The sequence below is a fragment of the Muscardinus avellanarius genome (genome assembly GCF_963383645.1).
Source record: "Muscardinus avellanarius genome assembly, chromosome: 5".
NCBI classification, from domain to species: domain Eukaryota; kingdom Metazoa; phylum Chordata; class Mammalia; order Rodentia; family Gliridae; genus Muscardinus; species Muscardinus avellanarius.
Genome location: NC_137790.1, coordinates 72,148,650 through 72,162,489, shown reverse-complemented (window position 1 = coordinate 72,162,489; position 13,840 = coordinate 72,148,650).

Below are 13,840 nucleotides of genomic sequence, written 5' to 3'. Positions count from 1 at the left end.
CCGCCAGCACCTGCCCACCCGTCCAGGGTCGGCGCCAGGGGCCAGGACCACAGGGTCCTTCCGGGTGGGGATGGGGTTGCCTAGGGGTGCCCCGCCAGCGCCTGCCCACACCCGGGTCGGGGCCAGGGGCCCGGACCACAGGGTCTTATTTTTTTATTTTGAAACATGGTCTCACTAAGTTGCTGAGAGCCTTGCTATATTGCCAAGGCTGGCCTCAAATCAGCGGTTCTCCTGTCTCAGGCTCCTAAGTACTCAGATTTCAGGTATGAACTAACACACCTGACTTAGAAAACATTTTGAAAATATAAATCACCACACAACAGTCATGTGTTGAAATGAGCGGGGAAGAGAATGTGAATGACCAGCTCCAGAGGTGTGATCAGCCGCCAGCTGCTGTTCGCTCACTCTCGATTCAACAGAACTTGACGGGCGATGCTTCTGCACTCAACACAGGGCAGAGGGGAGCTGTAGGAGACCAGTGCTTGCTTCTCTTCTGAGCACCTCACAGTGTGGTCACAATGGAGGAGTCGAGGCCTCATAGCCTCTCCTTCCTTTCCTGGGCCTTCACGCTCGCTCTCCTCCAATGCCTGTAATTATTTACTCGTTCATTTATTTTGGTTCTTACTGACTTTTCCACCTTTCCCCACCCCAACCTAAGTGTAGGTGTGTTTCATGGCTCTCCTGTCAGCCTCTCCCTTACCTCTCCTGCGGTCCTTGACAGGCTTATTTCACCTGCCCAGCTGCTACTCTTTCCACTCCGCTCATTATTATCCTTGCATTATCCTTGGTTACCGTGCCGGTATTAGGAAAGGGCTTCAAAATGTATTTAAAAAATAGCTTTAGCATTAATGTGCTGGTATTGGGGAATGGCTTCAAAATGTATTTGAAAATAGCTTTGGCATTAGAAAGCCAGAGCTTGGGTGTGGGCAGGCACTCAGACAGGGAAGGGACCCTGCAGAGTTCCTGGCACCAAGGGTGAATAGCAAGAAAATAGAGGGAGTCCAGGGCCTTTTGCAAGTAACTTCTAGCAAACAGACTAGGATGTGGGAGGGGGGCCACAGCCTTCAAGAGATACCTGCCTTGGATAATCCTTATCGAAGTAACACTTTTTGGGGTCTTAAAGGTTTGAGCTTACACCCATAGGAAGAAGACTTTTGGTCAGACAGAATGTAAGGTAGTCGCTGGGCATGGTGGAGCACGCTTGTAATACCCGCACTTGGGAGGCGAAGACAGGAGGATCGCACTGGTTTGGAGCCAGCCTCGCTGTTTTAAGAGACCCTGTTTCCAAATAAAAATATAAAAATAGGTCTGGGAGTGTAGCCCAGACATAGAAGGGCTTCCAGGAACCCCAGTACCACCACCAAAAAAAAAAAAAAATGTAAGGTAGTGGATCCCCGCATCAAAAGACTTGCCTGGAGAAGGGGTGGATCTAGTCAGGTCAAAAGATAATTGGTTAAGCAAGATGAAGGATAATGTATCCTTATAAAAACTGTTCTGTATCCAAAACTCCTGTAACTTATTTTCAAGTTACTCTCTCCCTTTGAGTGTAGAGTCTTATTAACTCTGTCCTATCTTCCTGTCTTTGTAATAACAAAATTATTCAAGCTTACAGCAAAATAAGAGTTCAGGCTATTCTTTTCTAAGATAGTTAACAACATGAACCTTGGCTACATCTCACACTGTTACAGTTTTGGAGCCCAACAGGGCCACCATAACAGTTACAATGGCTTGCTTCTTGAGGAGCCAGGGTTTACTCAGCCCTATTTCCTGATGCCAAAAAATAGAGTGTTTGCTCTAGGCAGTGGGGACAAAACAGCTAGCGTTTTTGAAGGCTGTGATTTGTCAGATGGTGATAGAAGAGTAACATGAACAAGAGACGCAAAAAGTGGGACAAAAGGGTTATGGGTGGTAATGAGGGCAGCAGAGAATTATTCCTGGGAATAATGTGCTGCAAACATACAATGGGGATCCTGGGGCTCAGGCAAGTAGCACCTTGTTGGAAGCCTTGTGGGTCATCAGCTTTGGGGTGTCCTCGGTCAGCTTGGGAGGGGCACAAACTACCCACTTAAGTGGAGATTTCTGCACCCAGACAAATCTCTGAGGACTACATGAGACCACCAAGCAAAGACCCTGCCAACTTCCTTGTTTACCCTTTCCTTTCCTAATTCATCTGTGACTATCTTGATATTTTTCCCTGACTATCCCCATGACTGCTTTACTGTCTCTGGTGATTAATCACTCTTACAATGTTTTAGTTAAAATCTTCAACATAAGAAAGACACTGGTGGAAGGAGAGAGGAGAGATCTCTATCTCTTTCCTCCCCTGCCCCTCAGCTGCCCTCTTTCTCTACTAATAATAATTTTCTCTAAAAATCATTCGGACTCACCTGTCATTCATGTAAGAGACTTCTAATCAATCAGTCAACACCAACACCGTCCACTATAGAGCTTGGCAAACCTGGCAGAAGCATTCAGTTTTCATCTGGGAAGCAGAAAGACATCTAAAGAGTTGAGCTCTCCCATACAAGTACTGGTGAGTGATATGTGCATGTATGCCTCTGCCATCTTGTATGCCAACAAGAGGTATGACTACAATGCACCACCAAAAAAAATTTTTTAAATAAAATATTGAGCTAAGCCAGGTGTGGTAGTGCACACTTATAATCCCAGCATTCAGAGGCTGAGACAGGAGGGTTGTGGTTCAAGGACAGCCTCAGCTACTACTTAGTGTGGCCCTTTGCAACACAGTGAGACCCTTTATCAAAAAATAAAGAATAAAAAGGAGCCAGGCGTAGTGGCGCACGCTTGTAATCCCCGCACTTGGGAGGCTGAGACAGGAGGATCACATGGGTTCGAAGCCAGCCTCAGCTACTTAGTGAGGCTTTCAGCAACTTAATGAGACCCTGTTTCCAAATAAAATATAAAAAAAGGTCTGGGAGTATAGCCCGGAGATAGAAAGCCTCTGGGTTCCACCCCCAGTACCAAAAAAAAAAAAGAATAAAAAGTAGGGCTGGGGGTGTTGCTTGGAGGTAGAATGCCCCTGGGTTCCATCCCCAGTACCACACAAAAATTTAAAAAAATAAAAAAGAGTTGAGCTAAGATGATCATTGTGACTTTAAGGCCAGGGATTTAATTGTGTGCCTGTGTGCGTACATGCATTACTAAGACTTGAAGTCAGGGACATTCTACCTTTGTGCTACACCTCCAGCCCTTTTTATTTTTTAAAACAGGGTCTCACTAGATTGCTGGAAGTCTTGCTCTGGTGCTGAGGCTGTCCTCAAACCTGCAATCCTCTCATCTCAACCTCCCAAGTACTAGGATTACAGGTGTATACCACCACACCAGGCCAGGAATTTAATTGTTAAAATAACTTATATTCATAATTACCTGTAGCTGCTGCTCAGCCCCTGACTTCCCAAACGAGAAGCTCTCAATTCCATGAGACAGGCCTATGGGTGTGAAGGAATCAAAGGTGGGTCGGAGTAAATTGTTGTATAATAAAATGGAAATGAAGAAGAAGCATTCCTAGAAACTATGATAAGGATTAGAGCCTGCGCTGGTTGCCAAAGGGTAGTGACTGCATCTTACTCATGATTGTGGGCCTGAGAATAAGCATTTCAGCTTAATCAATGCACAAATGGGACCCAACTGAGAACCACTGCAGTAAACCAGATGGGACAGGTGGTGAGGGTTTGGAAGCTTAAAGGGAGGCTGAAACCCAACAACCCCAAGATATATATATATATATATATATATATATATATATATATATATATATAATTTTTTTTTTTAGTGGTACTGGTGGTCTAACCCAGAGGCTTTCTACCTCTGAGCTATACTCCCAGACCTATTTAGTATTTTATTTGGAAACAGGGTCTCACTAAGTTGCTGAGAGCCTCACTAAGTAGCGAAAGCTGGCTTCGAACCTGTATGATCCTCCTGTCTCAGCCTCCCAAGCATGGGGATTACCTGGCCCCAAGAGATAATTTAGCAGGACTTGCTGACCATGGAGTGTGGAGACACAAAGAAGCAAGGTGGCAGGCCAGGGCAGCTGGGAGTGTCGTGGCATTACCAAAGAGCAAACTAGGGTGCTGGAAAGACTGGAGTGGTGTCTGTAAGAAAGGAGGAGGGCTTGATTCTCATGTAATGAAGGTTCAGGTGACAGAGAACTGTCCCAAAGGATCCCAGAGAGAGAAAAAAAATGCTGATTTGGGAGTCAGTGCAGAAATGGCAATTGCTATAATGAGAGCAAATGAATCCTCCAAAGGGGGGGGTGGTGAGAAAATGATAACATTACGGTCAGCTATAATTTGGACTGCAGTGCTTACTCCAAAATAATTTGTGGATTACAGAAATTTGTCACAGGAAAAAAGTTGCTAAATACTGATTAACATATACATTTCTGTTACATTTTAACATTAAAGACAAGTTCCATTTAGAAATGACTCCAAAAATAGTTTTTCTGTTTTATTTTCACACTGAAAACTAGTAGGATTTGCTCAAAGAGCATGTGTAGATAAAATTAAATGAGTATAGTAGTGAAGCTGCATTTTTTTTTCTCTAAGTGGGAAAAGGGTTAAATGTCCTCCAAAGGCCCAGGTGTTAAAAGCTTGGTCCCAGCATAGCAGCTTGGAGGTGATGAAAACTTTCGGAGGTGAGGTCTAATGAGAAGTCTTTAGGTCATGGGGGCTGCTCTTGAAGGAGATCCTGGGACCCTTGTTTCTTCCTCTTTCTCTTTCACTTCCTGGCCATGAGTAAACAGTTTGGCTCTGTCCCATGTCTGCCATGTTGTGCTATCTGACCACAGGCCCAAAGCAGCAATGCCCATGGACTAAGGAATGTCTAAAACTAAATCTAATATAAACATTTATCTTTATAAGTTGATTTATCTCAGGTATTTATTGTAGTAACAGAAAGATGACTAACACACGGGTCAAAGAGAAAGGTATTTAATTAACATAAAATAAAGAAGAAAGGTGGATGAAAGAGACCAGCTCCCACTAATAGCTGCCCTATTTGATTACATCACTGCCTTCAGGTGGATTCTGCATCAACTTCATTACTAGTGAGATCAAGTCCAGAGTACTTTAGATTGCTCAGAATTTTAGAGGCTATAACCCTGTTCTGGAGACTGGCAGAGAAAATGTTATGGTTTTATAACTGTTACGGTTTGGGGGAGCGTCTGTTCCCCCTAACAGAACTGTCTGTTAGGCTCCTGGAAACTGTTTCCATAAACAGGGGTCCTTGTCCAGAACTAGGATCCATATACACTAGTTTGGACCCTTGCTGAAGACTTAAATGAGTTTCTTATTATAAAGATAGAAATACAGAAGACAGTTACAGCCCCATGCTATCCAGGGATAGTATAGGGGGTTGGCCCAATACGAAGTCACCAGAGTTCAAAATACAAAGCAGCTTTTTATAGATTCAAAGTCCTTCATCTTTCTCTACCAGGTAATCCTATGACCTAGGTATAAGTCCACCCCTTAACTTCCTGCCTAACTGCTGGTATAAGCCTAGGTTTCTTTGTTTAGACCAGAATGATTCACAAGGTCAAGGGGTACATGGTATCTGCTCCCCTTTCACAAAGGTCTGTACCCTCCTCCCATATTCTTGGGGAATTCTTAGTCTCTTGCTAGATATCACTTACTGTGGAAACCTGTTTTTAGAATGTGAAAGTCCTAGGTCCCAACTCCTCTGTCCACTTGCTAATGACTTTTAGTGAGGGTACTTTGCATATAACAGCTACCTGAGTGCCTGGCAGTAACCAGGCCCTAAGAGATCTGAACAACATTTTCTATAAACTGATTTTTTAAATATATTAATAACCAGAACTTCTTTTTCGAATCTTTTTAGGCCATTTCCTAATACTGGTACAAAAAAAGGTATGTATTTCTCAGTTCATACTCTTCTAGAACTTTAGAGATTATTTGCCTGACACTGTTTTTCAAAAAAAAACATGAATTATTATTTTGCACATTAAATATCCTCCTGGTGTAATTATAAATCTCTATGCGGCTGTGCAGCTGGAAAACAAGGGAAGAATAACGAACACACAGCACATTCGTTACTGGCAGCAACAACGATTACTGAGAAATGAAAACAGCTGACACCAGAGAAGGCCAGAGGCCAGCCTCCCTCCCCTGTTGCTTTTGCTCATGGGCACAGGCACCTTGACAGGCTTGTTTTCTTTGCCGCACAATTCTTTAGCTCAACAAATACATTGTTGAGCAGTTGGGGTGCTGTTCAAAAGCCCTCTGTCTGCTTTCATCCACTCAATCCTCAAAACAAACCTTTGAGGTAGATTTTTTTCTCCATTCCACAGATTAAACAAAGCCCAAGGGAGGTGAGGTCACCTGCCCAAGATTGCCCAAGGACTTGAAACCTTGCCGCCAGTCTCCAGAACACTTAACCCCTGCTCTCCTGTCCCCAGAGAAATTTATTTGCTCATTTGGCCAGATTGATTTTTCAAGGAGGTAAAAGCAATGTGCTAGCTGGGGGTCGTGATGCACACCTGTAATCCCAGTATTTGAAAGGCTGAGCCAAGAGGATATGCAGGTTCCTGGCCAGCTTTAGCAACTTAGTGACACCCTATTTCCATATATATATATATATTGGGCATTAGGTGTAGCATGGAGGTAGAATGCCTCTGGGTTCAAACTCCTGCACCTACAAAAAAAATTAAAAAAGAAAAAAAGCAATGAGCTGTGAGATGACACAGTGGAAAAGGAGAAATGAGGACCCTTTTTCCCCTTCCCAGGCCCTGAGCTCTCTGGAACACATGGAAACTGCCAGGCCATCTGAAGGCACTGCCATTTTGGCTAAAACTGCTCTGAAGAATGCTGGGCCCAGTGAGAAGAAGGAAGAGGAAAAGGATGATGACAGTGGCTCCCTATCCTCCTTAGGAGTGCCGGTGCCCAGGCCCTCCCTGCTGGCCCTGGTGTGGCCCACCGCTCTCCCTTCCTTGAGTTTCTACATACTGCCCAACTCCAGGGGCAGGTGCAGCTTCTGCCTTCCAAGTACAGCTAGTTCTTCCTATGTACAAAACCCTGCTAACATCCTCATGTGGATGACCAAGTATTATTTTCCTCTATTCTCCCTCCAAAATTGATTGACTTGAGAGAAAATATCTTTATTGGGTGTGGTGATGCATGCTTGTAATCCCAGTACTTGGGAGGCTGAGACAGGAGGATTGCAGGTTCATGGCCAGCCTGAGCTACTTAGTGAGTAGTGAGGCCCTCTGCAACTTGATGAGATCTTTCAAAATAAAAAATAAAAAACAGGGCTGGGGATGTAGCTCAGAAGTAGACTGTACCTGGGTTCAATCCCTAGTTTCACAAAAAGAAAAGAAAAGAAAGAAAATGTCTTAATCAGAGGAGATAAAGCTATGAAGACAGGTGTTTCAGGCACTATAGGAAGTCAGTTGTGCGCTATGGAGATCTGTGTGGAGATTCCTAAGAAAGGTGGGAACAGATCCACCATATGATCCAGCTCTACCACTCCTGGGTATCTTTCCAAAGGGGTTGAATTCAGAGAAATACAGCAACATATGCATACCTATGTTCATAGCAGCACAATTCGTAATAGCCAAAATAAGGAAGTCAGTTGTGGAAATGTATTATCAGATGTGGGACACTTCTTCAAAGCACACTTGGAGCCCATGGTCTACCCTATTCTTTAAGGAGCGCACCCTGTTTTTTGGGGGGTTTTTTGTTTTTAGCCCTGGGGGTTGAAGCCAGGGACTGTACCACCAAGCTACAGTCCCAATCCTTATATTTTTTATTTTGAAACAGGCTCTCACTAAATTTTCCAGACTACCCTCAAACTTGTAGTCCTCTTGCCTCAGCCTCCCAAGTAGCTGGGATTACAGGTGTGCACACACTACCTGATGAGTCCTGGCTTTGAAGGACAAATGGTTTCTAATCCTTTTCAGTTCCCCACTCAGGCTCCACACTCATTCATGAGAGGATTAAAAGTCAGCAATATAGAGATATACTGTAAAAGGTAGAAAAAGGTTAGAGAAAGTAAGCTATTTCTACATCACTTTACAGTTTATAAAACTTTCCACATTCATTGTTCCTTCCAATTCTCACATCAACCTGTGGGACATGCATTACCAGACTCCTCACTCGTCCAGCTGACGTCTGAAGAGAGGAGCAGCAAAGCTCTTAGAGGTTAGAAGACATGCCCAGGACCACTCAGTCAGTAAAGGGTGGAGCCTGGATGATTAGGACCAGGCCTGGTCGTGTGTGTGTGGTGTGTGTGTGTGTGTGTGTGTGTGTGTGTGTGTGTGTGTGTGTGTTGCTGAAGAGAGAACCCAGGACCTTTTGAGATAAACTGCTGAGAGATTCCCCTGGGTTCTTTTTAATACTCTGAAAGGAAGAGGAAGATGGAATGGTGGGGTAAAGAACCTCTTCCCCACAGCCACCAAGTCCACACTCCTCTCCCAGGAAAACCACCCTCCTCCAGAGCACTCACTACTTGTTCCACCCTCAGCCCTCTGGTAGGTCTTTTTGTGGTACACTCAGCCCTCTTATTCTCAAGTCTATAGCCAAATGTAATGCAACATGTGACATACACTCTTTTCCTTTTTCTTTTTCTATTCTTTGGGGGGTCATTCTACCTCTGAGCTACACCCCTAACCCTTTTTTTTTTTTAATTTGAAAACAAAGTCTCACCAAATTGCCAAGGCTTCACTAAATTGTTGGCCTTGAACCTGCAATCCTCCTTTCTCAGCCTCCCAAATACTGGATTTAGAGGTGTGTGACACCATGCCTAGCCAAGTGCATTTATTCTCCACAGTTGGTTTGGAACCTCTGAAAATTGCTTTTGACTTGCCTTAAATAAGATGAGTTAATGATGAAAAGCATCACTTGAAATTTAATAAATGGCCATAGCTTTTGTACATTATATACTATTGTTTAACCCACCCTTTTGGACATAATTCATTCCCCTTTCCCCTACAAACCACCGTGTCAATAGCAACCTTTTGAAATGGCTGGAGAGCAAATACTCTGATCTACGGTGTGACAGTGCTGCCCACTAGCAGAGGGTCCAATGTCCACGGCTTTGCCATCTCTGTTTGTACAGAGCTATTTCTGCAGTTGTGTGAATTTTTTGCACTCTATTTTTATTATTTTATGAAAATGATTAAAAATGTACAAAATTGTGTGTCAGTTTAAAAATTTTAAAGGATGCTACAAAAGCATAGTTACTTATTTTAGCAAAATGTTAAAAATTAGTATTTAATAAGGGATTATATTTGTTGAAAGATAATCTTTATAAAAGGATGAAATCATGCCGATTGCCCAAAGGTAAAATATTGAAGAATATAAAAACAAAAGTCCTAACACTAATGAGAAGCATGAATCTCCTATTTAATTTTTTATTTTGAAATGAGGTCTTGCTAAATTGTGGAAGGAGGGCCTCCCTAAATTGCTGAGGCTTGTCTCGAACCTGCAACCATCCTATCTCAGCCTCCCAAGTACTGGGATTACAGTTGTGTGCCAGCAGACACACATTTTGAATGACTGATATACTGAACAGCTATTCTACACATTCATTTCTGCATATTAAGTTTCATAATATTTTGTAATTTAGAAACCATCTAAATTTCTATTTTATTTATGTTTTTATCTTAGCCCTTTAAGTTCAATGTTTTATAATACATGGAATATATTAGCATAAGAGTATGCTTATGTATATAAGCTGTAAAACAAATAGACACGTTGGGAAGGCATGCTTAAAAGTGTTTCATCAATGGGGTGGTCAATCAAAAGAAAAAAGAACAATTAAGAAAAAAGGGTTGAGTTTCAGGTCTGGGTCAGAACTGCATTCTGCACTCTTCAGAACGCACAGAAGAGAAGAAGACAAGTGCCATAGGAAATGAGATGTGAATGTCAACCAAGTTATATAAGAACAGAAAAATTTTTTTTAAAAGGACCTTAAAGCTTATTTAATTATAAGTGTGGAACTTTGATAGTCTAGAGCTAAAAGGGGGATGAGAGCCGACACTACATAAGACCCAGTGATTACACTCACCTTTACATTACTTATATCCCGTCCTGTCCTCCTCTGGCTGACAGGTATTCAACAGGCAAAGAAACTGAGACTTAGGCTAAGTAACTTGACGCAAGGCTGCCTGATGGTAAGGGACGTAGCTTGGATTCAAACAGGTCTTTGTGAATCCAGAGCCCAAATATTTCTATAATAATGTCTGCTCTGGGAAATATTAATGACAATTCCTCTCCCAGACATTAGTCATATTAATAATTACAATCAACTGTACCTCTTAAAGTACTTGATTCAGGTTAAATGGCTTTCTTCTAGAATTTAAAATAACATCTGCCTTTTCTTTGGTGATATTTCCAGGAGCCACCTTGGGAGTAATTGCACCAATTTTCCTTTCATACATAGGAAACCAAGGATTAGAGATGGCCCTGAAGTTGCCTAAAAAGAAAAAGAATGGGGAAAGAATGGGCTGGCTCCTGGAGAAAAGCGATCGTCATAGGGCCCTGTTACCTTCCCAGGCCTTTTTCCTTCTACCTTCATAAATCCAAACATTACCATGGTTCTTAGCCTGTTAAGGTGCTAAGGTTTTTTGTGAGAAAATTTAAAAATAAAGCTTCATAGAAGTATTTGCATTTTCTCCTTAAGTAGGATGAGGAAGACTGAACCAGTCTGTTTATTGGCAAAGGCTGCTGTGATGTCCCAAGAAAGGAATGAAGAAGAAGGGGAGAGTGGAAGGTGCGCTCTCATTTCAGGCTGACAACATCTCTGGGAGATTCTTTATTACCACTGGGTAGCAATACAAAAGCTGCTCAGAGGAGATTGCCTCCAACAGGTGAGTTTGTTGCTGTCTGTCCTACACCCCGAGGCCTCACAGCTGAGGTATGCCACTTCAGCTCGTCCTTACGCTCTGAGCTCTCCCTTTGCACATTTATGCAGTGGCAACAGAACCACCTGCACATGAGGCCATTGCGTAGTTAAATAAAGTAGCATGCTACTATTACAATAATTCTCCATAGATTTTGTCTCACCTCAGAGACTTCTTAAATAAAGGACTGCGGTTCAATCTAGGATTTTTCTCACTGAGTGTCAGTGCTGATTTACTTTATTTTGTGAGTATAAATAGCATTGTACTCAGGCAAGTTGGTGGGAGGCCTGATGAAGAGGGAGTTAGGTCTTCTAAGGACTCTTTTTGGGGGGGAGTAGTGGGGATTGAACCCAGGGGTACTCTACCTCCGAGCCACACCCCCAGCCCTCTTTATTTCTTATTTCTTATTTTTATTTTATTTTTATTTTTGTGGGTCTGGGGATGGAACCCAGGGGCATTCGACCTTTGAGCTACAGCCCCTGCCCTATTTTTTTTTTTTTTTTTTTTTTTTTGGTGGTACTGGGGTTCCTGGAAGCCCTTCTACCTCCGGGCTACACTCCCAGACCTATTTTTACATTTTTTTATTTGGAAACAGGGTCTCCTAAGCCAGCACACATGGCTGGCTTCGAACCTGCGCGATCCTCCTGTCTCTGCCTCCCAAGCGCGGGGATTACAAGCGTGCGCCACCACGCCCGGCTCCTGCCCTATTTTTTATTCTTTATTTTGAAACCGGGTCTCACTGAGTTGCAGAGGGCCTCACTAAGTAGCTGAAGCTGTCCTCGAACCACGATCCTCCGGTCTCAGCCTCCAGAATGCTGGGATTACAAGCGTGTGCCACCACACCTGACTATTTTTTATTTTGAAACAGGGTTTCACTAAGTTGCATGAGGCTGGATTGGACTTGTGATTCTACTGTCTCAGCCTCCCAAGTACTGTGATTACAGGCGTTCAACACCTGCCCAGCTTTGCAAGGGCTTCATTCTAGCCAACAACTAACCTAGAGAACACAAAGACTTGTGCTAAGCATAGATCCCTTTTTCCATGTTAGGGTTACAAAAGCTCATCTTACTAGAGCTGCGTAGAAAGTTGTATGCCTTTTGTAACCGCTGTCAGGGTCTCCCTCGTCTTTTGAATCCCCGTGATTCCCACCTCCTCCATTTGATGGGCAGGTTCAAGGCCAGTATACTAGAATATAGCAAGACTCTGTTTTAAAATAAAAATAAATAAGCCGGGCGTGGTGGCACACGCTTGTAATCCCCGGCTTGGGAGGCGGAGACAGGAGGATCGTGCAGGTTCGAAGCCAGCCTTGCTGGCTTAAGAGACCCTGTTTCCAAATAAAAATATAAAAATAGGTCTGGGAGTGTAGCCAGGAGGTAGAAGGGTTTTCAGGAACCCCCCCAGTACCACGAAAGAGAGAGAGAGAGAGAGAGAGAGAGAGAGAGAGAGAGAGAGAGAGAGAGAAAGAAGAAGAAGAAGAAGAAGGAGGAGGAGGAGGAGGAGGAGGAGGAGGAGGAGGAGGAGGAGGAGGAGGAGAAGGAGGAGAAGGAGAAGAAGAAGAAGAAGAAGAAGAAGAAGAAGAAGAAGAAGAAGAAGAAGAAGAAGAAGAAGAAGAAGAAGAAAGAAAGGAAGAAAGAATGAATAGGGTTAGGCTATACTTCATAGGTAGAATGCCTTTGAGTTTAATCCCTAGTACTGCAAAATAAACGAACAACGAAAAACCACAATTGATTGTTTGTGTGCCCAGACAGTGGGGCACACTCTAATACCCTCTTTGTCACTGGTTTGTTCTTCATGTGAATTAACTTTGTCTCTCTTCGACTTCATCTACCACCGATGAACTACCAGGCATAGTGAAATCGTCTCAGTACAACTTTCCCAGGCCCTGAGCATCTCTTCACCAGGAAAAGCCTCCCTGCTGGAATTCTGCCCACTGGACTGTCTAGTGAATTCATCTAACACTGCCTGGACATGGGAAGAAACACAGTTACTTATCACCACAATGTTCTGTAGAAATATGAATCCAATTCTCCAGAGCACTGATCATCAGATATCCACCAGTAACAATACTCTCCATAGATTTTTGTCTCACCTCAAAAACTTCTTAAGGATAGTGGTTCAATGTAGGAATTTTCTCACTGAGTGTCAGTGCAGATTTACTTTATTTTGTGAATTTAAGTAACAATGTACTTATACTCACAGGCAGTTGGTTGGAGGCCTGATAGAGAGGGAATTGGGTTTTATTTTATTTTATTTTATTTTATTTTATTTTATTTTGTGGTACTGGGGATTGAACCCAAGGGCATTCTATCTCCAGACTATATTCCCAGCCCTATTTTTTTTTTTTTTTTTGCAGTACTGAGAATTGAACCCAGGGGCATTCTACCTCCAAGCTATACCCTCCAGCCCTGGTTTTTTTTTTTTTAAATTATTCTTTATTTTGAAACAGGATCTCACTAAGTTGTAGAGAGCCTCACTAGGTTGCTGAGGCTGGCCTTGAACTTGTGATCCTCCTGTCTCAGCCTCCCAAGTACTGGAGTTATAAATGGCCTAATTTTTTTAAACAGGGTCTTGCTAGGTTGATGAGAGGCTCACTACTTGCAGAGGCTGTCCTCAAATCTGTGAACCACCTGTCTCAGCCTCCCAAGTATTGGAAATACAGGTGTGAGCCACCACTGGGTGGAAGTTAGATTTTATAAGGGATTTTTTTTTTTTTTTTGTAGTAGGGACTGAACCCAGAAGGATTCTTCCTCTGAGCCATCATACCCTCAGCCCTCATTTTTTAATTTAAATAGGGTTTCACTAAGTTGCTGCGGCTGGCCTCGAACCTTCAATCCTCCTATTTTAGCCTCTCAAATACTGGGATTACGGGCATGCACCACCACACCCAGTTCATGTTTGTTAGGTCAGTGATGGCGTTATTGAAGACTGATGAAATATTACAAAAGTGACATGAAGGAAATACAG